Source organism: Wyeomyia smithii, chromosome 2, assembly GCF_029784165.1.
Source record: "Wyeomyia smithii strain HCP4-BCI-WySm-NY-G18 chromosome 2, ASM2978416v1, whole genome shotgun sequence".
Lineage (NCBI taxonomy): Eukaryota > Metazoa > Arthropoda > Insecta > Diptera > Culicidae > Wyeomyia > Wyeomyia smithii.
In genome coordinates, this window is record NC_073695.1 from 236,227,631 (window position 1) to 236,254,303 (window position 26,673).

At 39.3% G+C, this 26,673-nt stretch overlaps 1 protein-coding gene across 6 annotated transcripts in view; it reads left to right on the forward strand.

Moving 5' to 3' along the window:
- LOC129720799 (GTP-binding protein Di-Ras2) overlaps positions 1-26,673 on the forward strand; it is a 239,372-nt gene continuing 212,699 nt past the window's right edge. For 2 of the 6 annotated variants that reach the window (XM_055672547.1, XM_055672552.1), the window contains exons 1-2: positions 1-134; positions 345-597. The gene's annotated coding sequence lies outside the window, so the exon portion shown is untranslated. Of the gene's footprint in view, positions 215-344; positions 598-18,662; positions 18,818-26,673 lie in introns of all 6 variants that reach the window. The other 4 variants (XM_055672551.1, XM_055672549.1, XM_055672548.1 and 1 more) reach the window with 4 other exon arrangements.

A 26,673-nucleotide genomic window follows, 5' to 3' on the forward strand; every position in this document is an offset into this window, starting at 1 on the left:
CATACGGCCACTGTCGGCTGCTTGGTATCAGTTTTTCCAGGGCTATCATCGAGTGTGGTCGCGTTTTCAACCTGTAGCCAAGTCAGCAAACTGCTTTGCCGCCGTTTTTTTTTCTTTCCTTCGACAACATCCAGGTTGGATCGGCCTTATCGGGTTTGGCGCGTCTCGGAAGCGAGTTTTGTTTTTTGTCGTTAGCAAAGGTCGACTGTTGTGTGTGAGAGGACTGTAAATCGGGCGCGTGGTTAAATGCTAGAGTTGAGCCACCACTCGGTGGAAAAGAAAAGCAGCAGGGATTTTGCTGCGTTTTCCTTTGTGCGTTGATGCGAACGTTTTTCTTTTTTCAGGTGGGATTAAATGATTGTGGTTGTTTTATCAGTGGATACGGAGTCAAGTGAGTGTCAATTGCCTGCCGAACAGGCGATTTAGCTTCGAAAATTGTGTGACTTGGAGCGAACGGTTCGGGTGTGAGTGACGAAACTAGAAAATAACTCTGCTGGAGAATAAAGTTTTCTTTTAAACCCTCTGCATATTCATCCATATTTATAGTTACTGAACAACGGATGATGAACACTAGTTACGTCAGGAGTTAGCTAATTTGTGAGTATATCTCAACACAGTTTGAGTTGCTTGTCAAAATAATACATTGATGACATTCTTCTAAAATAAATAAACCTACGATATATTCTTTTCGATTTAGAATTTGCTTAATAGCAGATTAATGTTATACGCAGCATTTTCGTATATCAATTTGAAGAAATCTTATTTGCGATATTTTGAAAGTTTTATTCCTCTCCACCAACATATGAAATGATGGAGACGCATGGTAGTTGTCATAATAAATAAACTTTGTAGCTTATCCGAATTAATATATGCATAGTAAAAATAATGCTATAAAATGATTAAACGACATGGCTGAGGAAAACAACTTAGTTCAGTTCGCCATTCATCAGTACCGGCATAATTCCGAAAAACCCATATATTCCGAAGCCATTTGTCTCTGTCGGCACAGGAAGCGGAAACAATTCCGGCTAAAATTAATTTGCATTGCTTCGGGGTAAAATTCTTAGACTGAACGGAACGACTCTTTGTACAGACAAAGTTGACTGCAGGAAGCTAAAAATAAGCTTCTACTTGCTTGCATCGCTTTTCTACGCTGTTAGTCGTTTTGGTAATCGCATTGAAACATTTTCTCAGTGGCGGATAAGAAATATTTAAGCCGTCTACTTAGGTCATATGTATATTAAAGCAGTTCTTGGAGTTGCATCATTATGCGAGCTGAGAGTTCTGATCTGTGTCGGACAAAGCCAATTTCAAGAGTTGACTTGTTTTGACGAGGGATAATCCTAGGAAATGCTAATATTATTTCCTCTTTGTGTCTTCGTAAGCGGAAGTCAAAGAAAATGTCCAACCGTTCAGCAAAGCTGAACAGGATGTTTACATAATGCTGTCAAATCATAAATTCGGGGAACGTAGAATCAATTCCAGGGTAAAGCAATGCATTTCTAAAAATACACAACTCCACTGCGATGACCACAATATAATGCGCGTAAATTGCTTGCCCGATTGAGTTGGGATGTAAATCCGATGTAAACCCGAGTGTAAAAAACCTATCCCGACAACCAGTGAAGCACGGGTAGCTGGTCGAGTCTGAATAGTCTCGCCTCGAGAACCTACCGGTAATTGGGTTTACCTTCCTGTGCGGAACCAAATTTTTAATTTCAATGATGCTGCGATGTGACAGAACGGGGAGAACGATTTCCCAGTTTATGCCGTCGCTGCCGCTGTGCAACACCAGCATGCAAATCCTTTTCGTTCTATTTCCGATCAATACCTACCGTGCTGCTACCGCCAGGAGCGAGTGGTGCAAAAAAGGACGTGCTCACAATTAGATTTAGATTAGGAAGAAATTGAAGTGGGGAAAGTGAATTCGATATGGATATTTTTAGGCGGCAAAGCTTCGAGTTGCTTCCTTACCCGACTACATTAGCTTGATTGTCACATATAATTTCTTCCAATTACTGAGTACGTAATCAATACCGGTGTTTGGCGAATTTTTGCTCCCTCGCCGTTGGTATACATTAGGAGGGTGTTTGTTTGTCGACTGTAGCGGTTAATTTTGTAGATTTATCGGCTTAATCAGTCCGTGTATAGAAGCAAAAACGATTTTTTGTTTCTTAATCCGACAGTTTCGGTGACTTTATTTCACCTTTTTCAAGGAGTAGAAAAGATTATCGTTTTATTGTTCAGTGTGTTGGTGTCCAACATGGGTTGTCTGGTGTATATTGCAAATGGCGTCTTAATTTGGTGCATATGTCTCTATTTTTGTGTGCACTATACTGTATAACAGTTATCACTTTTTTCTAGCACTGCTTTTGCTAGCACTATTTAACTTCGAGCGGTATTTAATTAATCAGAGCAATAGGTTTTGTGTCTTTTTCAGTAGACTACTATTTCTATTTTTTTTTTCGTACAAATCGAAATTGTGGAACCATTTGCAGTTGGAATAGGAATCTGTCATTATTAAGTTTTGGGCAATAAACCTCGATGCCGGTTTCATTCGGGGTAGTACTTTTCCCTTACTTCGAACGAACTTACAAAATGATAGTTCACACAACCAAACTTAAGAGTAGTAAATTTAAAACAGTGAAATAAGCTGTCACAGGCCCATGCACGGATTCCAAGGGTATTTCATTGCAGAATTTCGGGATACCCGCATTGAATTTGTTTGGATCATAATAACAGAATAACTATATAGTGTATTATGTTCCCATAGGCTTTCAGAAAAACGTATGGTAAGGTGGCTTCATAGGAGGAAATAAGAAAAGAAAGTAATTGAAAAGTCACAAGGGTTGTATGCAAAGCCACGACCGGAAGGTTGACGTAGAACTACATAAGGTTGTTTGTTGCATTATTTGTATTGAATATGTTTAAAATTTTGTACGAAAGAAGAATTAAAGTGCTACCGAAAAAAGGTTTGCACATAGGTACATCACTGAGTAGGACTGGAGCTAACACTACAACGCAAACAAGTTTCTTGCATATTTAGGCTTGACAATTTTTGAGGTTTAATAATGCAGATAACAAAAGCTGTTCGGATGATGCATATTATAATGAAGGAAAAGATAATTCAGAAACGTTCTGAGGCAACTCTTCATTCAGGCATTTAATTTATCCTGAAATAGACAATTTGCTGTTCAACTAATTCAATATCGGATAAGATGTGGATCGAATCTTTGCGTTATGTTAACACTGACAGTGCGAATAAGGTATTCCTTTTGATGAATAACGCAGTGAAAAGCTGTTTTGACACTGAAAACTTGCCGAATCATGTATTTTGAACACCAGCTTTCCAAAACGTTGATGTGTTGTCAAAATTAGACAACTTTTCATTGGAGGAAGTGGCCGGCTTATGTATCTACTACGGTTGCTGCCCACTACCGCACAAAGGCAGTGTTCTACTTAAGGAAGTGCCGCTGCATTAGCTGGCCCTACCACTATCGTAGCTGATACCCACTGCAACTGCTACTATCCGTTTCCACAGTTGCTGCTGCTATCCGCTGCCACTGCTATTGCTAAGTGAGAACTGCTGTTGTCGCTGTCTAGAACTAATATGAGCAGATTCGGCTGGAACAGGCTCTTCTATAGGCCAAATAGTACATTCCGAATTAGGTACTAAGTCTGTGATGCTGTTGTAACAATAATTTTCTCCATGCAACATGATTAACCACATCTCTTTTCCGAAGTCATGATAAGAGTGATTTTATTTTTCCGTCTTGACTTAAGCCTAGGCCCTGCTTAATTGTATAATACAATTCAGGTAGAAGCCTGAACATGCATACATTAAAAGCTAGCATACGCAGCCCGTAAGACTACGCATACCGTAACCAATCTAAACATCGATCAATGCATTGCCCGCAGTAGCGTGCTTGCATGATCGAGATAGCTAGCGTCATCGGTGCGACAAGTGCATCCACGATGATTGAAAGAAAGTCATCAAAGCGGACCACGAAAAATGATCGCAATGATAGCTGGAAAATATTGGTGCATAACCGAACGTTGTTGGAACATCGCGATCGAACGTTGCCTAGTGCGCGCGTCAGCATTAACACGCAGCGCCGCTAGAATCGTGTGAAATTATAATTTTGTTTGCCGAAATGTGAATTGATGAGGATTGCGTCTATGGAAATTGATACTAAGAACAATCGATTTCGATTGTGGGAATCGGTTTGTTGGAATGTTGGCTTGGTATTAAGAAATCTGACTGTGGGAAAGTGTTTAAGTAATGAAACAGAATATTTGGATAAAGTGTTTGGGACGGTTATAAAGTTTTGAGTTATAGACTCATAAGCTTGGGAAATGGAAAATTGTTTATTTTCAGGATTATTTCTGGGATCGTAAACTAGGAAAGGAAAGTTAATATAGTTTTTAATTATACCACACTGTCGACCGTGCTTCGGGAGCAATCAGATAACGACCAATCAGAGGTCGAATTTTGCGTTTTGACAACGCTTGACAATTTTTAATAGTACAATAGTTAGAATAATAAAATTATTATTCTCTGCATTTGGGAGGATTCTTAGAAGATTTTACAATCTATCGCTGCAAGAACGAAGGAAATCCATCGAAAACTAACCGATTTATTAGTATATGAGATTGGACATATTTTCCACTTTTTCCGGTTTCAGATTTTCATTTCACATCCCCATGTAACCGAGTATGTAACCGAACTTCCTGAGAGACGTAGTCCTACGCAAAAATTTTCAATGAAAAAAAAAAAAAGATTTTCAACTTTGCTGAACGGTTTCTTTTTACTCCCAGGAGCTCGCGGGCTGGGTCTTTGTTTATTTTCAAGGTTTTGGTATCTCCTAACAAGTTCTAAAGAGTTTTGATGACCAGGGACCGAGCGATTTGGAACGTATTGAACATTTTTGGTCCCTCTAGCTAGGAAATACATAAAATCAAAAATTTTGACACCCTAATAGGCAAATGAGAGAAATACAAGTATATTTTTTCTCTGGTGACAAATTCTGAGCAAAATTGAAACAGTTGAAATTATTTTTGTCCTAGAAAGGTATAGCAATCACTTGCAAAACCGAAAGTATAAAAGTGCTCCAAAGGGCCGAATGGCATATATCACTCGACTTAGCTCGACGAGCTGAGCATTTTCTGTATGTGTGTGTGTGTGTATGTGTGTGTGTGTATGTGCAGATTTTTATTCTCACTCACTTTTTTCAGAGATGGCTGGACCGATTTTCATCAAATTAATTGCAAATGAAAGGTGTAGTTGCCCCATAAGACCCTATTGAATTTTATTGTAATCGGATTTTTAGTTTAGAGGTTATGTTTAAAAATGTGAAAATCATGAAACATCAATATCTCAGAAACTACACAACCGATTTGAACAAAATTGGTCTCAAAAAAACGGGCTACCTAGAAAACCTTTAAGTTTTGAATTTCATAAATATTGAATTTGTGGTTATGAAAAGAAACGTGTTCTGAAGACTGTTTAATCTCACTCATGTTTCTCAGAGATGGCTGTACCGATTTTCATAAAATCAGTGTCAAATGGAAGGTCTAGTTGCCCCATAAGACCCTATTGATTTGTTTTGCAATCGGACTGTTACTTTGCCTGTTATGTTTAAAATGTGAAATCCAGCTATGCAAAGGACCATATTCCGAAGACTACTTGGACTCACTCACTTTTCTCAGAGATGGCCGACCCGATTTCCACAAAATTAGTGTCAAATGAATGGTCTAGCTGCCTCAGAACACCCTATTGAATTTTACTGTAATCGAACTGTAACTTCATTTGTAATGTGCCGACTTGTGAAAATCACGAAACTTCATTATCTCAGAAACTACACAACCGATTTGATTATTATTTTCAGATGAGCGGGCTAGTTAACGGGTTAACTGATGAATTATGATTGAACACGTGGTTTCAAAGTTTGGCTGCCCTACACGTTCCCATTTCATTTGATTATAATCAAACTTAAGCCACCGTTATGTATTAAATTGTAAGTAAAACAACGAAAGTCTATTATTTCAAAGATTACATGACTTATTTGAACATAACTAGTGTCATACGAACAAGTCATCCCTCAAACTTACAAATAACAAACTTCATAACAATTTGATATGTGGCTCAAAAGTTATGGAAAGAAAAGAAATTCAAAGGCAATTTAAAACTATACCTGCTTTGATTGATATATGTGGTCTCAACATAATTTAAATGTGGTTTTGTACTATTTGAACGTTCCAAATTCATTGATTCCTTGCGATGTGTTTAAAGTCTGCAAATGCACGACGAATCGGCCATAGGATATGATCAAAGTCAAAAGACAAATCGTTTGAAATGATTAGTTTTATCGAAATGACAACATCCTCGACTTTTGGCTTCTGTACATCGCCTTAACTCTGAATATATTCATATTGGGTAGTATTCTGTCATTATCAGCAGACTTTCTGGCATCAATCTGACACCGGAAATACCCATATTGGGAGGTATTTTTGGTTGTTTTCCAGAAACTAAAAGTGGTCGTCTTCAAATTCAAAATGGTGTCCAGGGTCAATGTTTGGTTTCTATGCATCATCACGTTTACGGGAATATCCATATTGAGTATTATTCGGTCATTTCCGACTGTTGCCTATAAGTTGCCATTTAGCAATTCAAAATGGTGCCTGAGGTCAATTGTTAGCTCCTTGCATTCTGGTTCCAGAGATACTCATATTGGATGGTATTTGTTTATTTTAGGCTGTTTTTCACAAACCGGTAGTCGCCATCTTGGATTGCAAAATGGTATTTAGGATACTGGTTACAGAAAAACTCATATTGGGTGATATTTGGTCACTTTGGACTGTTTTTCAGAAGCCGAAAGTCGTCATTTTGGACTTCAAAATTTTTGTGAAATCAATTTCTGTCATCTGGGCGTAATTCTGGTTCCGAAAACATTCATATTGAATGGTATTTGGTCATTTCCGGCTGTTTGCCAGACACCGGAAGTCACCATCTCAAAATTCAAGATTGTGTCTGTGATCAATTTTTAGCTTCTGTGCATCTTTCTGGTTCCAGAAATACTAATATATAATGGGAATCGTTCATTTCAGGCTGTTTTCCAAAAACCGGAAGTTGCCATCTTACAATTCAAAATGTTGTCTGAAGTCGATTTGTGGCTCCAGTGCATCATTACGGCTCCGGAAATACCCATATTGGGTGGTATTTAATCATTTGCCGCTGTTTTTCCGACACCGGAAGTCGTCATTTTGGATTTAATAATGGCATTTGGAGACAATTTCTGGATTTTGAACGGCATACTGGTTAGAGAAAAACTCATATTGGGTGGTACTTGGTCATTTTCTGCTGTTTTCAGAAACCGGAAGTCGCCATCTTAGAATTTAAAATGCTATCTGTGGTCGATTTTAGCTCCTGTGTATTATTCTAGATCCGGATATTGTTATATTGGGTGGAAATCGGTCATTTTCAGCTGTTTTCCAGAAACCGGAAGTTGCCATCTTACAATCTAAAATGTTGTCTGAGGTCGATTATAGAACATATTTGTTACCACTAAAAACATTCACCTGCCAATATGGTTCCATTTAGTTGATTAGTTCGCGAGATGTGCAGAAATTTGTGAAGAAACATGTACTTCCAGAAGAGGGAGGGGCGTTAAACCATTATGGACATATTTGTTACCTCTAAAAACATTCACATACCAAATTTGGTTGTATTTTCTTGATTGGTTCTTGAGCTGTGCGAAATTTGTGTTTCATTTTCATGGGATCCCTCCCTTATAGAAGAGGGAGTCGGGTTTCAAACCATTATGTACATTATTTTTGTTCATCTATAATTTATTTGACACGGCACAAATACAATTTAATGTTTAACGGCGCCAATTATATCTGGTAGCTTACTTTCTAAAGTATCTTAATAACTAAAAGCAAATTTTTTATCCTCGCTGCCGACTACGAGCTGAAACTAAATCTAACTTAAAGCTATAATATTTTGCATTAAAAGCACTGGTTTACTGTATGATGGTTTTCATTGCCATAGGTAAGCACATGTTCCGCTGCTGGGCCAAGATATTACGGACTGGCATATTGGGTTGTCTCCCTCGGGACCTGAGAGTATCGTGCGGGTCTAGTTGCTGTTTCCGGATCCGGGGTCTTAACGTGTTCTTGTCGTTTGGTTGGATGTAGGCGGAAGGGAATAGGATTAAACTGGGGCGTGGATGGATTTCAGGAAAACGTATATAAGGGACATGAAGGATAGGTCACGGCTCGCCAAGACATCACGAACAGGAACAGCCGGCTGCCAACTTTCGACCTGCAGGGAAGCTATTAATTTAGACCTGGCGTCACGGTGTACAGGGCATGACCAAACAACGTGCTCTATGTCGTGATAACCTTCACCACAGGCACAGATACCACTTTCCCCGAGCCCAACACGACGGAGATGCGCGTCAAATCTATAGTGATTGGACATGAAATAATGGTCCGTGGGCATTTTTTCGATAATCCCTAGGGTGTATTGAATTGCAGCCAATTCTGCGACGTAAACAGAAGCGAATTATCAAGCTTATGGGAGACGGTTAAATTGTTATTGAAAATACCGAAGCCAGTGGACCCATCAAGAAGTGTTCCGTCAGTGTAGAACATATTGTCGCAGTTGATGTTTCGATATTTATTGGAAAAAATTTTGGGGATCTGCTGCACGCGTAAATATCCGGGATTCCACGAGTTTCTTCTATCATGGATGTATCGAAAAACACAGTAGAATCAGAAGTATTTGATAAGTCGACACGATTTGGAATATTCGAAGAAGGGTTAATATTTTGGGACGTGTGATTGAAATACAATGTCATAAAACGGGTTTGAGAATTAAGTTCGATTAACCTTTCAAAATTTTCAATCACAGGACGGTTCAAGACCTCACATTTGATAAGAATACGAGAAGACAGGCTCCAGAAGCAGTTTTCAATGGTAGTACTCCAGCTAAGACCTCCAAACTCATCGTATGGGTCGACTGCATGCAACCCAAGGCGATACGCAAACAACGATATTGTATTCGCTCCAGTTTGATCAGATGTGTGTTTGCTGCGGAGCGGAAGCAGAAACACCCGTATTCAATAACAGACAATATCGTTGTTTGGTAAAGCCTTATAAGGTCTCCTGGATGGGCTCCCCACCATTGTCCGGTTATTGTACGAAGAAAATTCACTCTTTGTTGACATTTTTTCATCAGATACCTCACGTGACAACCCCAGGTGCCTTTAGAGTCGAACCAGATACCAAGATATTTGTGTACCAAAACCTGAGAAATCGTTTTACCCATTAATTGTGTTTGAAGCTGAGCAGGTTCATGCTTCCTAGAAAAAACTACTATCTCAGTCTTCTCCGGAGAGAATTCGATACCTAGCTGTAAAGCCCAAGCAGACAAATTGTCCAAGGTATCTTGCAATGGTCCTTGCAAATCGGCAGGTTTGGCTCCTGTAACAGAGATTACACTGTCGTCTGCAAATTGTCTTATCGTGCATGAATTTGCCAGACATTCGTCGATGTCATTTACATAAAAGTTGTAAAGAAGGGGGCTTAAACATGAGCCCTGGGGAAGACCCAGCTAATGCGAAAAGTTGCCAAATCGCCGTGCGTAAAATGCATGTGCTTTTCGAACAACAAATTGTGCAAAAAATTGTTCAAAATTGGAGAAAATCCTTGTCGGTGAAGTTTGCCCGAAAGAATGTCAATAGAAACGGAATCAAAAGCCCCCTTAATGTCCAAGAACGCAGACGCCATTTGTTCTTTGCGAGCATACGCCAGCTGAATATCTGTTGAAAGCAACGCAAGACAATCATTCGTCCCTTTGGCACGGCGGAAGCCAAACTGAGTATCTGATAGTAGACCATTTGATTCGACCCAATGGTCTAAACGACAGAGTATCATTTTTTCCATCAATTTCCGGATACAGGATTGCAATCGGCCTATAAGAGTTGTGATCAGAAGCTGGTTTCCCTTGTTTTTGGATGGCGATCACCTTCACTTGCCTCCAATCCTGCGGTACAATGTTTTGCACCAGGAACTTATTGAACAAGTTCAACAAGCGCCTCTTGGCATTGCCGGGTAGATTCTTCAACAAGTTGAATTTGATTCTATCTAACCCAGGCGCGTTATTGTTACAGGACAGGAGGGCAACTGAAAATTCTGCCATCGTAAAAAGTGATTGTATCGCGTCGTGGCCCGGAGACGCATCGCGAACAATGTTTTGCTCAGGAACAGAGTCCGGACATACTTTCCTGGCAAAATCAAATATCCACCGACTTGAAGACTCCTCGCTTTCGTTGACCATTACGCGATTCCGCATTCTTCGGGCTGTGTTCCAAAGAGTGCTCATCGATGTCTCCCTCGACGTCTCGTTCACGAACCGACGCCAATATCCGCGTTTCTTTGCTTTAGCCAGGCTTTTAAGCTTGGTATTAAGCTCCGAATACCGTATATAGTCGTCGGGTATACCTCCCTTCTGGAAGGCCAAAAACGCGTCGGATCTTTGCGTGTAGACATCGGAGCACTCTTTGTCCCACCACGGAGTTGGAGGCCGCTCTTTGATTGTTACGCCGGGATATTTCTTCGTTTGGACTTGCAACGCGGCGTCGAGGATTAAGCCCGCGAGGAGGTTGTATTCTTCAAGTGGTGGGTGATGTTGAATCGACTCGACCGCTTTTGAAATCATTTCCTCGTATAACTTCCAATCGACATTCCGTGTGAAGTCATACGGAATGTCAATTGGTTGCATGCGAGTTGAACCGTTAGTAATTGAAATAAGAATAGGCAGATGGTCGCTACCGTGAGGATCGAGGATTACCTTCCATGTGCAATCCAACCGTAGCGACGTCGAACATAAGGATAGATCCAAAGCGCTTGGGCGCGCTGGGGGTTTCGGGATACGTGTCATTTCACCGTTGTTCAAAATAGTCATGTCGAAGTCATCGCAAAGGTTATAGATTAAAGAGGAGCGGTTATTATGTAGGGGGAACCCCAAGCCACACCATGAGAGTTGAAGTCTCCCAAAATCAAACGTGGCGAGGGAAGAAGTTCTATTAAATCAAAGAGCAACCGTTGCCCAACCTGTGCTCTGGGAGGAATATATATTGAGGCAATACAAAGCTCTTTACCTTGTATTGTCATTTGACATGCGACAACTTCGAAGCCTGTGATCGAGGGGAGGTTAATACGATAGAAAGAATAGCACTTTTTAATCCCTAGAAGTACTCCTCCATATGGGGTGTCTCGATCAAGGTGAATAATATTAAAATCATGGAAGTTGAGATCAATATTTGAAGTAAGCCAAGTTTCACAAAGGGAAAATGCATCGCATTTGTTTTTATTTATCAAAACTTTAAACGAATCAATTTTTGGTAAAATACTTCTACAATTCCACTGTAAGACAGAGATAGAATCCTTCATATACGCAGTTGAATTAGGCATCGAAGGATACGATCGCTGCAAGGAGGGGCCATTGAGCAGTCAACTGCTTCAAAAATGATCTAACTGTTGGGAGAAGTACTGTGAGGAAATTTTTAATTGGATCAGGTATATTGAAGTTTTCAAAAATCCAGTCCACAATGTCAGAAAATTTCACTAATCCAGAGTTTGTTTCATCAACTGGATGTGCAAAAGGAACAACTGGGGTTTTAGATGTTCCTGGCAGTGCTGGGAACTCCTTCTTGGACTTTAAATTTGCAAGCCCAGGAGGAGTTTGCTTCGGTTTTTCCGCAGCACTGTTTGGTTTGCTTGTAACTTTCATTTCACTTTGAGAAATCTTAGGACCTTTTCTGGGAAGTTTAGGAGAGGAAATATTTTTCCTCTTTCTAGACTCCCCAGGATTGGCGTAAGATGTTCCCGCTGGTGAATCGTCAGAATCAGTTTCTTCAGAGGACAACAGATCATAAGTGTTTGATGTAATGGGAGAAGTGGTAACGGTCTTCTTCAGCATCTCAGCGTAAGAACGCTTCGAACGCTCTTTGAGAGACCTCTTTATTTTATCCCTGCGCTGCATGTACACCGCACATTTCGAGAGCTCATGCTGACTCTCCCCACAGTGAATGCATTTTTCAGCATTTTTACTGCAGGAATCATCCGCATGATTCTCCCCACACTTGCCACAACGTACCTTATTGCAACAGTAGACGGCGGTGTGGCCTAACTGCTTACAATTCAGGCAGTTCATGACGCGAGGTACATATAATCGCACAGGGAGACGAACCCGGTGGATCGAGACGTGGCTTGGTAGCGCTGACCCGGCGAACGTAACTCGAAACGAGTCTGACGGGGTGTATACTGTTTTGCCACCGATGATCGATGCTGACCGCAATTGCTTGCAGTCAAGTACCTTTACATCGGGACAGGTTTTGTTTTTAAAGCACCCTTTGGCACTTTCCAGTATACACTCGCCGGACAGACTCGAATCGGTTATGACACCGTCGATCTCCACGTCTCGTGCGGGTATGTAAACGCGATACTCGCGTGTGAAGAGCTCAGAGCAGGCTATATCGTTGGCCTCTTTCAGGTTACTGGCCACGACATGGAGCTTGTTAGGCCGGACCTTGGAAATTTCGGTCACGCCCTTGTACTCCTTCGTCAGGTCTTTAAAAATCTGCAAGAGGTTCAACTGTTTCGATTTCGGTCCCGCCTTTGGCCGAAAATAGACAGTATAGCTGCCCTGGGTAAAGCCTGGGGCGAGGGGGGACTGAAAAATGAACAGGGGAGGGGGTAACAGAAGGGTCAGGGTCAGAGGGGTTCGGGGATGGTGGCGCGGGAGGCGAGGGATCTACATCCATCCCACTAAGTCTAGCGCACTAGCGCCGACAAGAGCACGTACCTTTTTACTTCTCCCTTCCAGTAAGGTTGGTTGTCCGATCGTTCGAAGTTGCAGCCGTTACAGCCAGCAGCACCAATACAGCAGCACCAAACAGCCACCAGCAGCGAGCCAGGTGTGAGATCACTCCACACAGCGATACAACTCACTGTCAACTGATGGCTTCTTCTTTTTCCTATTTTGTGTCTCGTCCACTGCTGTAGCACAATTCAGCCAGCAGCCAAATCGGCTTACGCACCAGCTGGTAGTCACGATGCGAAACAGTTGCACAAAGGTGCGACCTTGAACCCGGATTTATTTCACTCGACCAGGCAAACAATGCCAACACTTGTTCACACGTCTTTTGTTTTATATTCTATCGGAGCGATCACCGATCACACGTCCGATACTGATGCGTGTTCGGCACAGAATGACCAGTTGGGTTGGTTGTGAGTGGATCACGCCACCTCACAACCATCGACACCTATGTCGGCGGTGGGATTCGAACCCAGGCGTCGAGCGTGGTTGGCGGAGACGTTACCAACCACACTAGGCCCCCGCTCTAAATAATATTTAGAACAAATGAAATCATATGCATTTAGTTTTTGTAAAAATATATTTTGCTTCCCTCTCTAGTGGCAACTAAACTAAAGTGTCAGCAACAATTTTCTCACTTATGTCTAATATCAATTTGTTTGATACTAAATATAGATCCTATGCATTGTTTGCAACAAACTTGCGCTTTCTTTTGTGTCTTTTGCAGCGTCGGATTGTCCGGTCAGACAAACGCTTCGAACGTTTCTCAGCTAAAAGGGTCAGAGACGTTAACAGCTTATTTCCCACACCGCATGTCGACCAACTAACCATCTTCAGTTCCGATTGCTGCGCACTCAAGGCGTGTTAGCGTTGATGACACTTCTAGGAATTGGCGCTGTTGTTCAAAGCATCTCCAAGCTTAATCCGCCCCAAATCGAGAAGCAGTCTAAAGACCCTCAGAGCAGCCAGCAGCAGCCGCAACAGCTCTTATCCTTTGCTGGCCCGTTCTGGGAAATGTAAACATAATCAGGAAAATTAACCTCTGAAAGAGGAACAAAGCTGGCAAGGCTGTTTCAGAGGAGAATGTTTTTTTTTTGCACATAGTACATAGTTTTTCTTGCGTTGCGGTCGCTTTTTTATTCGATGTGATACCGGTAGCATCTAGTGAATCGCTCGAAAATTGCTAATGTAAAATAAATGGTAGTTTGAAAATAAATAGCAACAAAGACATGCAAACTAATCGTTTATTTATATTTCGATTTAAAAGGAGTATCGCGGAATCGACATAATTTCAAGCGGTGAACTGCAGTTTTCAGGAGTAATCGCAAAATCAATCAAGCTTATCTATCCTTTCCACCAAGTTTCATTCGTGACGATTAATCATTGCTCAGTTTACCAGCTATAGGAGACTGCCGAATCAGTTTCCGTTCCCTTCCTGTTTGATCGGTACCAGTCAAGCGAAAGGTGCGGGGTCATGGTAAAACGTGTCAACTTTTAATGATAAAAAAATAACGCTCCCAAATGAGCCTGGCTCGACGACGTCTGCTCTATTTAGTGGAAGATTAAATGATGCGATTTTTCTGCCCGTCCCTGACCCCGAAGCTTGGTTTTATTTTCGTGCGGAAAATTTAATATTTCACGCACAGATAACAGGTTCAATTTAAACACTAGACGGGTTGCGCTATTAATCATTGGCTTGTTGGGGTGGAAGCTTTTTATGTCAACGTGAAAATACAGATAATCAACGTGAAAATATAGCCGTTTAGCTTTGTGTTGTATGAGAAGCGATATTCGATATTGGAAAAGTGAAATATGATATCGGATAACGTTTAAAAGCAAAATTCGTTCTAAAATTAAATTGTCTTCCAACAAAAAACCAAGAATGTTTTCGATTAAACTGATCGCCAGTGTGTACGGCACATCCCAGACATCAGTACAATGCGTCCCGACACGTTCAGCCTAATACCCATTTCATTTAGCAATAAATTAGGTTGGAAAGTTTTTCGTTTCGAAAATTCCCTAACGAACACTGGCCAGCACGCAACGTTTAAGGTTGAAGAGACTTTCCGTCGGATTGAGTTAATTATTTCGACGGCGCCGAGTGAACATGAATTCAATCGTTTCGAGAAACTTTTTCTTTTGTTATGACGATCGGAGAAGTAGAAAATGGGGAAATCTGGCGATCCAGCCAAACAACACAAAACCACTTGAAGAGGGATGCTAAATTTGAGGATAAGTACCAGGAATTAATGATATTTTTAGCCGTACCTTGAACTTTTTTTTAAAGTTATTTCCTAAACTGATTCTCCCAACTGTCACGAACATGATATAACATCGACAATTACGCCTTTGAAAACGAGACGAGAACTCGTGCGAAAGTCTGGTTCTACGAATAAAGGTAATCAGTAAAAATAAATGGGTTTTCCGTGAAAATGATAAACTAACATCTAACATTCTCGTTTGAAATCCACACCAAAAATCGTTTCGTCTGAAATTTATTCTAATTTATTCAGTACTAACATATATCGCACGTTCAACCGGATACTTGTACCATACGGAATTCCATCATATTCACGGGAAAACACGTACAAATCTGCTTGAGGAATGTGCCGGCATATTTTTGTTTACTTTTTAGCATCCTCCGTTGAGTTATGATGCTACTAAGCAAAAGTACACCATCACCAATTTATTCCTCGTGACGATTCTGGGAATGAAGCTTCTAATAGCAGAATCTAAAAAAAAGCTAAACTAAACATCTGTACGTTACGTTTACCATTTTAGCCGGTTTGAGTTTCGCGCGGCTAATGGTGCTGGTTGGTGAATGAAAATGCATGTTCTGTTAATCGTGGAAATAGCTTTTCCAACAGAATGTGCCCACTTTGTCGTTTTTATTTGTCGTTGCCTGTACGAGGGGGTGTCTTTGGTAATGGGTTCTACTCGTTGCGCTGGCAGGCATTAACAGATGCGTTGGTTTTACAACAAAATTTGCCCCAATTTAGAAAAATAAATATATAAAAATGAATAGCTGCAAAACGTAATTATCAAATATACCAATTCAATGAAGAAAAAATACGAAAAACCGAATAGTAAGGAAAAATAATTTGATTACACAACTCATAGAAAGAGTTAAAAAACATAACCTCAAAAACACATTTTTCGTAATCACGAATGGCAGCACTTTCAAAAGCAGATTAAGAGAATACAATAAAATGCAAGCTAGCGGAATCGCAAAAATAACATCATTAACAGCAGAATTAGTAAAATGAAACCTTTGCAAATTTCATCAGACTGTTATTCAGTAAAGAGGAATAATTTTTTGAGAAGCGTCAAATAACGAGGCGGCATGACTGGTATCGGTATCACGAACAATGTGAATAATAGTAGCAGAACCTTGGCATGTCAAACCTTAAAAGAAAAAGCATCGAAATAACAGTAGTTAAAATGATAAAAACGCAAATCCCAGAAAGGTGATTCTCGGAAGACAAAGAAGAAACTACGCTCGGGTCTCTTTCAAGCAGGCCATTTGTATGCGTTTTTTAAACGAGAATTTTTTTACAATAACGCGAATTATTTTTACGCGATTTGGAAGATTATTTGTACGTGACTTCAAATAAGTTTAGTAGTAGTAAATCTAATCTAATCTGTTCCATTTTACAATTTCATTATAAATTTTTTTCATTTTCCTTTGTTGCACATTCTTATACATATTTTTGTTGAGTATAATTTTCATTTATTTCCTGTTTTACATATTCATTATGTTGATTGATTTAAGTTTTTTTTTTGCTGATTTTGAAATCTCGCATACATTTTTTTTTTGATTTTATTCATTGATTTAAATATTGTGATGTTATTTTAATTGCATCATTCATACTACTTCTTGATAGTGTCTCACCCCCAATTGTCAAATCAACATTTATCTTCTTCTATCTTCAATTAATCCAAGGTTACTTTTCTGCTTCTGTTTTGTATTCCATGTTTTCCGATGTTTTGTTTATTTTAATACCAGTTGAACGTTCCTGGCGTTGCTCGGGATTAAAGTGTTCAATATTAGGAATCTTTGCTTTTATTTCACTTCACTTTCACTTCACTTCACAAATGTTATGTCATATATAACAGTTATACTTCAATGCATCAAAGACAACATCATTATTCTTAAAAAGCGTATGGGCATCTTCACGATTCAGAAATACCTATATCTATGGTATTAGATGATATTTGGCCATTTTTTGCTGTATTCCAACAACCGAAAGTCACCATTTTGGATTTTTAAATGGCATCGATTTTCGGCCTCTGGATATCATTCTGATTCCGGCAAAATCTATTTTGGGTGCTGTTTGCCAATTTTAGGCTGTATCCCAGAAACCGGAAGTCGCCATCTTGGAATACTCAATTGATCTTGGATTCTGGTTTCAAAACATCCAATATTCCCGTAATCAGTGTGACACCTTGAAGCTGGAAATCAACTTCAGACACTTTTCTGAAATCCAAGATGGCGACTACTAGTTTTCTGGAAAATTACCTAAAATGACCGAGAATTATCCAATATGTATATATCCGACATGGGGATGATGTTCAGAAGCCTAGAATCAACTCCAGATGTTTTGAAATCTATAAAAAAGTCGTGAATCTTCGAGTAATATCCAATACAAGTGTTTTCAGAACGCTCAAAAATCCAAAATGGCGACTTTCCGTTTTTTATTTTTTTTTAAATTATTTGAAAGCATCTTGAACTTGTTATAACAAAAGTTCCACCGAATTTAAAGTATTCTAAGGCTTTAACTCTATTTCTTAAAATACATTTAGAAATATTAAAATCGAATATACTGGTACAGTGCCCTGAGAGCATAAATGTTATTGAAGTCTTTGGTGGAATAAATCCTATTTTGCGAATGCGTTAGCGGTTTCGATAGAAATGTGCTCTTCGAACTCAAATTTACTATCAACGACAATTCCAATAGCTCGGATAGAAGCAACGCGTTGCAAGGTTTTTCACTCCAATAGAGTAGTAGAATTCGATTCTAGTTTTCCGGAGAGAAAATGTAATAGATTAACATTTCTCGATGATTTATTCCATCCCGATTTCAAGGCACCAATGTTGTAGCTCATCTGTTTGTTTGTTGCGCATAACAATCGAGGTGAGTCTTCACAATGCGATAAATTTTAAAATTGTCAGCGTACAGCAGTATACCACATTTCAAACGAAAGCATAGATTGATGAAAAAAAATATATATGAGCGGACCTAGGACACTACCTTGTGGAACACCAGATGCGAAGGAGAAGATACGAGAGTGTGAGCCGTTGACGTTGACGAAAGCATTTCACTGTGTCAAATAGGAGCGCAACCAATCCGTAATCCAGAATGGAAAGTTTAACTCTAGCAATATTGTGTGGTACTTTGTCAAATGCCTTTGAGAAGTCGAAATTTATGGTGTCGATCTGTTTCCTGTTCTCGATTTCATTTAAAAGAAAACTGGAGCATCATAAGCTTAACGTATGAGGAAAAAATTCGAACAAACTTTCAATTCCAAATGAAAATCTTACGCAGCTTTTTTTTCTGAACTTGTTTGTTTATTTAAGTAATGTAATTTAAGTAAATGTAAAATCATTGCTTTCTGAATTCCGGATGTTCAATTTTTTTGAGCTCTTTTTTCATTTTTCGATAAAAAAATCGACGTTTTTTGCTCTGTAACCTTTATGGTAGACACTCCGCTTCGAATTTGCCTAGAAATGGTACTTATATGGTACTTATATTCTAAGTTTTATACCCATTTCATGCAGATACTCTTTCATCGTTTTTGGATCAACCTGATACCTGATGACCCTGCTCACGAAATGATTTCACCGATCAACCAGTCATTTCCGCCTTCAATTTGTCTGGAACTTTGCTGTCTTGTAAAGTGCATTTTCGTCCGGAACCAGATTTTCTTTTGAAGGTATGTCTATTCTCGAAGAGTTTGACAGTAATGTATATGAGTCATTCCATACGAAGTGACCACGGAAAAGAATAAACTTGGACACGACCATCACGGATTTGGCTCAAAGTTGGAGAAAAAATCCCAATTTTAGTGTCGATTGGAATATCCCCCGCTCTGTTGGACCCCCCTCTTTGTGACAAAGTCAGGCAATTTTTGTTCAAAATTCCGTTTTTCTTTTTCTTACAATTCATAGATGTAGGACGTCCGCAAAATACTGATAGATGATTTTTAAAGAAAATAAACCAAGGAATAAAAAAAAATATAATTTTTGACTGGAAGTGTTGCCAGATACATTATTATTGTATTTGAAAACTAAATTTACATTTTTCGGCAAATGCAGCCATTTTATTATAAATTTGATAATTTCATCGTGTTCCTTGGAAAATTTCACGAAGAAACAACTATCATGCCGAGGTAATATGAGCCAATCTCGAGATATAACATTTTTACGAAAATAGTTGTAATTTTCGTAATTAATTTATTTTATAGTTTATAGCCGTGAGGCACCCGAAAAATAGTGATGAGTGAATTTTGAAGAAAATAAACCAAGAAATCCAGAAAAAAATATTATTTTTGGCCGGAAGTATTGCCAGATAGATTATTTTTCTATTTTAAAACTAAATTTGCATTTTTCGGCAAATGTAGCTGAGTTTATTTTTAATTTTAAGGTTTCATCGTGTCTCTCGGAAAATTTCACATAAGAAACACTTATCGGCCCGTGGTAATATGAGCCAATCTCGAGATATAGCATTTTTACGAAAAACTTATTACGAAATTTAAAACCATTTTTGTAAAAATGCTATATCTCGAGATTGGCTCATATTACCACGGGGTGATAAGTGTTTCTTATGTAAAATTTTCCGAGAGACACGATGAAACCTTCAAATTTAAAATAAACTCAGCTACATATGCCGAAAAATGTAAATTTAGTTTTCAAATACAAAAATAATCTATCTGGCAACACTTCCAGTCAAAAAAATTTTTTTTTGATTCCTTGGTTTATTTTCTTCAAAAATCATCTATCAGTATTTTGCGGACCTCCTACATCTATGATTTGTAAGAAAAAGAAAAACCGAATTTTGAACAAAAATTGCCTGACTTTGTCACAAAGAGAAGGGTTCAGACAGAGCGGGGGGTATTCCAATCGACACCAAAATTGGGATTTTTTCATAGTGAACCTAGATGAATAATTCCCCCAGCTTTGAGCCAAATCCGTGATGGTCGTGTCCTAGTGGCATGTACACTTCGTATGGAATGACCCATATAAATATTTTTTTGTAACTCCAAGATGTTTAAAATAGTGGAACACCTCTCTTTTAGATTTTTCTTTATTTTGCTCATAAAAATTGTAAATCAATTTACGACGGTCTTCTTCCCACGACATTTTCTTAACTAAGCGTCCTTTGACAGAATCGACTGGTCGTGTTGCCAGTTATATAAAAGTGGATCTTCATTTTGTGGAAAACAATTTCTCGATTTGTGCAGCACTTTGAAATCGTAGACCAATTTAAAAGTTGTTCAAATTTTTTCCCCATACGTTAGTAGTTGTGGACCGTTTCAATATGATATCAATGGTAGAGAAGCAGCGTAGAGCACGTCGTGGACTAATCCTTCAAAGACTTTCGCCAGGCAGCACAAAATTGAAACACCACGATAAATCTTAATCGCGTGACTATAGAACTAGCTTTTTAATCGGGCAGGTTGAAGCGATTTTCCATAAACTGGGAAATGTACTTTGACTAAGCGAGTAGTTGGAAACAAATGCTAACGGAATTTTCAGAGATTCAGCACATTCTTTCAGAAACAATGGCGAAGGATTATCAATTCCCGGTCCCTTGGAAGCGTCAAGCTTTTTCATGGCAGAGCACAAATAGTGGTGTGTTTGTGCTATGCACAGATCCAAAAAAGTCGGCAAAGAGATTTGCCAAACCAACAGGTGATTTTGTGGTGTAACTACTAAACGCCATAGTTTGACACTCACTGTAATGGGACTCAATTGCACGAAGGCTCTCACGGTTTTTGGCTGTTCGTGCACGAAAATAACGCTTTCGGAATTTTCGAACAACATTACGAAGGTGTTGCAGTTCCGGTGTCCACCATGAATTGCGATAAGGGTGTCGTCTCCACCGTTTACGCGGAACGTGAGCGTTTAGGCTACCGTACAGAGTGTCATAAAATGTACATACCGCTTCATTCGTATCCTTACCTTCATTCGTATCCTTACCACATAGCAGTGTTTGACTCCGGGAAGTCATAGCCTCGAAAGTCAAAGTCGTCAGCTTGGTTTGGGTACTCGGTTGTCGACAAAAAGGTATAACTCACGTCTATGCGAAGAACAAACGGCATGTGATGGATGTCAATTCTGAGAAAAGCTGAGGGGGGTTCGATTAGTTCGACACTAAGTTACGAGTTGGGACAAATATAGATTCCGCAAATGTTAACACTAGACTTCTGAAGCTTTACGTGGATAATAGCCTTCTCGATAGCTACTGACCTGCAGTTCAGAAAACTTTAACCGCAAATAAAATTCCTCCGCCACATTGAAGGTTACTAGTAGATGAGCTCCGATCGCACCGAAATATGCTGTAAGAAGACGATGCTTCCTCATTCACGATGTCCGACTATAACACAGTGGTCTGGAACTGCATATAGTCGGAAAAAAATCAATTTTTCAACTTAATTCATCGAGCAAGCGGCCATTTTTTAGCAATAATGTTAGCTTGGAGCGCAACTCATAAAATTAAAATTCTAACCACCCAAATATTAAAAGCCGTTTGTTTGATATATCTGTATCGTGAAATTCGGGGGTTTCTTCTTCTTCGACATGCTATAAGTAGCTGTGAATAATGTTTTTTTAAGATTAATTGCTAAATTTCTCAAAAAATACGTCACGTACTAACTTCATTTCCAAGGAAGAGTTTTTCATAATACTATTCTCTACAAACTTGCCTTAAACATCATCCTTCTATTTTGCTTCCTTGAGAAGTTAGTGACAGCCTCGCCCTAGCGGTGAAATTTTGAACTATATAGTCATTGCAAAAAGTTAGCCAATAGTTTCAGGATCAACATTCGAGAAGACATCGTTCATCCAGAAGGCAACCCTTAGTAGTCATTAATTTAGCCCTGATTTCAGTCTTTTCCGACCATTGTGCGCAACCAAGTTTCCATTAACAAATAATATTGTATTCGTCTGACGATAGCATCAAAATTAAATCTCGTGTTTTGGTACGCAAGCCTCTTACATTTTGGTAGAAAACCGTTAGACATTCCCGTGACGATTTGGTATGGTATGTGAGGTCCTCTCAGAGTGGCTTTCCCTTTGACGCCAACGATTTTTCTACAACATCGTTTGTTTGCAGACACTCTTTAGGGAGGTTTATTTAAGTATACCTAAGATATTTCCGAAACCGGATCTGCCTTGTAAGCGATCAACTCTCTCTTTTGTTTCGCTTCGTTAGTGTGCGTCGCAGCAGGCTTTCGCTCGTACCTAAATGTAGAACGATTCGCTCATCGAAGAGATGCCAACTGTCATCCGTTTGGCAGTGTTGTTTTGTTTTTTTTTTTCTTCATATTTGTTTTATTTTTGTCTACTCATTTATTTTTTCTGTTGAGAAATGTTATTACATTATTTTAAAAATGTAAAAACACGTTTATGGAAAAAAGTCGAGGTGACATTACTCATTTGACATGTTTGGTGAAGAATATATTAAAACAGTGAGCTTTGCTAACGTCAGAAGAGAAAGGAGAAGTTGTTTTACCGTAACCATTTACAAGCCAGAGCGGGATACTGCTAGAGGGCAGAAATCGACTGCAGATGTTTCGTTGAAATCTAGAAATTTCAAAAGGCAAAATTTCGAAGGACACGGAAAGCAGAATCACTGGTAGCAAAACCTGACTCACGATAGCCAATTGCGTGATGACAAATTGGTGCGAATCCTGGTGACGGTATCAAAGCTGCTACTCTACATTATTATTCAATATTATTTGGTAACCAGACATAATAACTGGTCGCAAGCAATGACCAGTTTTGGTGGGAGGTGCAAATCAAGCCTAATTATAAGATCCTAAACGCGCAAACTGGTTTGGCTCAGGTCCTCAAGACACTCACGGCATCGCGGAGAGTAATTTTTCGATGTTAAGTATAACTTACACTAGTCTCAACGGCTTGTTGGTTACAATACATAAAACAATTCATGCGGCGAAGACGCATAATCGAGGGCAAGGAACCGAGGCGGCACAAAGCCGCCGTGATTTCCGCGGTCCGAGCCGGCCGCCGACCCGTCTGATCCACTGGTTTTCTAGGATTATTCGAACAGGTTTTCTTCCCCTTAGTTAAGTCCGAACGAGCGGTAGCGAGTAAGGACAGCGTACACTTGGACAATAGAGTCGGCCAAAGGCCGCGAGTGTGAGTTGTTAAAAAGAAAATAAACCATTTTTTATTCTGCCATTCGTGCTCTTTATGATTCTGCCTTATGAAATATTCTGCCTTTCGTAATTCTGCTTTTCGTGATTCTGCCTTTTGGTTTTCTGCCTTTCGTGAGAAACCCGTTGTATCAGGTGCACAATTGAAAACCGCCGTTTGTATCAGTCGGTAGAAAAAGGTCACGCCAAAAACGTTTTTATCGTAGGCTGACGCATTATCCAACAACTGCAACTCATCATACTTGTCAATTTTCGATTGGCCTAATTTGTTTATTTGTGTAAAATTGTCGTAATTTAAGCCGAATAAGTGTCATTTGTGGGAAACTTCGATTTTCTTATTTAATTTAAAAAAAGAGCAGCCGAGCCGAGGTGAAACCATGACATGGGCTCGATACTGACGACAAATGATGCGTTTGAGTCATGTGAAAACAAACGGTCACAGTACAAGAAAAGATACGATCAAGTGATTTTTTTGCACGAAAACGCTCGACCACATGTTGCTAAAATCGTCCAGATACGCTGCAAACGTTTAACTTGCACATCTTACCTTATCCGCTGTTTTCTCTTGACATCGCTCCATTCGATTACCACCACTTTCGATCAATGACGCATAGCCTTGTTGACCAACACTTCTGTTCTTCACGAAGAGTCAAAAACTGAGAGAATTTCGGGAAAAGAAAAGCAGTCCTGTGTTAGGGTTACGGAACTTTTTCCTGAGTGGCGTCATTGACCCTAACACTGTAAACACTCCCTTAGCTAAACCGGGAAAATTAGGATTGCTATGTAACTTATGTTGCTGAGTTCATTTCTTCACTAAAAAGTTATTCATTTAGTTTAAAACGAGATATTTAAACGATCAGAAAAAGCCTTGGCGATGGACCTTTTGTTATAATACTCAGACTTCGCAGCCAACTGTTTCAGTGTACTGGACAATTGTGGGGCTAGTGCCACGATCCGCTGTTCTTGAAAACTCAAAAAATTGCCAAAATGACGGCCATTTTAGTTAAAAAAAATTTCTTTTTCATGAAAAATCATTATTTAAAATTTATTAATCGTTCAAAAATTTAGATATCGAAAAACGGCTTTGTAACAAGTTAGTTTAAAAAAAACAGTTGAAAAAACATGGTTTCGTGAAAAAAGCTGTCAACAGCGTAAAATTCACTTAAATACAGTCCACGATTTGCAAAATACATCTTGAAATATACCTTATCCAATAGTCAAAATACCCGAACACTTCACCTTTCTTTAAAGATCCGAAAAAAATGATTACAAAAATTCATTATTTTTCAACCTTCGAGAGTAGGGTGCTCCCTTAAATGTTGGTGCCTGTTAATTTGTAGTCTATAAAATTTTTTTTTGAGGAAAATTATTCAAAATAATACGTGGGAAAATAATGTTCTGGGTCATTGAAAGTAGTATATTTCGAGAGGTACAATTAGAAAAGTTAGTTTTGATTTCTACCTCCACGACTCTCATCTTTGTAATACGTTTCACGTTCCTGCGTTCGATTGGTTTCATATATTTATACCATTGATACAGCTGAAAATAAAAAAACTTATGCATTTTTTAATTTAAAGGAAACATGCACAAAATAATTGTGATAACACGAGAGTGCTAGGTAAAGTAAGAGCAGAGTCTTAAATAAAATAATTTAAACTAACAAAAAAAAACATTTCTTGAGGCAGAATTAGGAATTTTCTAGAAACAAGCAGGATCATGGAAAAGAGAATTACCAAAACGCAACATCAAATAAACAAAAAAGTTAGAGTATGGAAAGAGAATTGAACAAATACGCTAAAATTCTGAAGTGACGAAAATTAATACTATGCAACCAAAATCTTTATGGTGAACATAAAGATTTTGGTTGCATAGTATTAATTTTTTTAATATAATTAAAAACTACTGGTCATTGTTTCCACGGTTTCATCATTCATTAAACGCAACTTTGTGGTGCAACAAGCCACAGATCAGAGCTTGGTTGTGTCATAAAATGCACGACCAGCTCCAGGTCACCCCATTCCACGGTTCCGCTTCATTCATTCTAAGCGCAACTTCCCGTATCCTGTCTATCCCCGCCCTCGACTCAAACACTTGCAGCAACAAAAGTCAGAGCAATTCAGATGGCTATATCAAACTCTCGTTGCATGAGCATAAAGCCGACTGAAGTTGATAGCTTGCGGTGCTACCAGCGTCGACAGCTTAAATTTATATACAGTAGCATAAAAGTAGGTATATGTGCCATATTATGCGACTATCTGAATGCAGAGAAGCTTTTACGTATGTTTCGTGCTATATAGTAGAATATCAGAATATTTCGGTCGGTTGGTCACAACATCACATGTGCTGCAAAACTGCACTTGCGACTGCACCTGTAGGGGCGGGTTGTTACCTTCATTCATACATAACTATCAGAGAAAGTGGTTCCGTGAAACGATACAATGTACTATTACCGGTGTATTATTAAATTTACAAGCACCTTACGTAGCTAGGATAAAGCACGAACATAAATGTGAGCTCGTTCTTCGGAGAAACTGTGGTAAGACAATGTTGGTAGCCTAGTTACTAAGTAGTATGTGAGAAAGACATTGACTTCCAGCTAAAATAACCAAGTTTTATCTGCAAAATGTGCCTGCGGTATTCAACAAGCTAACTTTGGTAAGAATATTCTTCCAACATAATGGCATTAGGCAACGATCAGGTCCTGATACAATAGCACACAAAGTTGCATAACTTTATCAGCAGAACAAAAAAAACTCTCTGGCATTTTTCTTTCCAATGATTAGTTTATCAAGCTTTGTCATCAACGTTTTCATCATCCCCTCGAAATTGGGTTTCAACTTTGCTATCAGTGAGTGAACGATACAGCCCCAGGAAAGTTTGTCTATCACCGCTTCCGGTCAGTCCCAACGGGTTCCTACAACGTACACAGAGAAGCACTACCGAAGAGTCCCCAATTTCCGATGTTTTTGTACTTCCTGCCGCGCCCGATGTTGCTTTACCGGTTCAGTCGTTTGTTCTGCTCTGCCGTTGGTAAACCGCCATCCACATGCATGGCTGCAGATCACGAGGACAGCAAAGTTTTCTGTGACATTGACGACATCGATAAACACAATTTACCCCTGTGCTAAACCATTTGCACACAAGCAATAGTCGGTGCAAACATTAACGACTCGGGGAAGAGGCTTGGTCAGAGACGACGGTGCGTACCGGCACCTTGAGCGAAGGTATAAAGTTCTGACCTTTAGTGACCTTTGGTGGTTTTAGTCATACCGGATTCCGAACGGTTAGCTCAAGTTCAACAAACTATGCCACACTTGGGAGCAATTGAAAAATATTTTACTATCATCTCTACCCTTGAAACCACACAAATATATGATTGAAGTCTTTGGTTG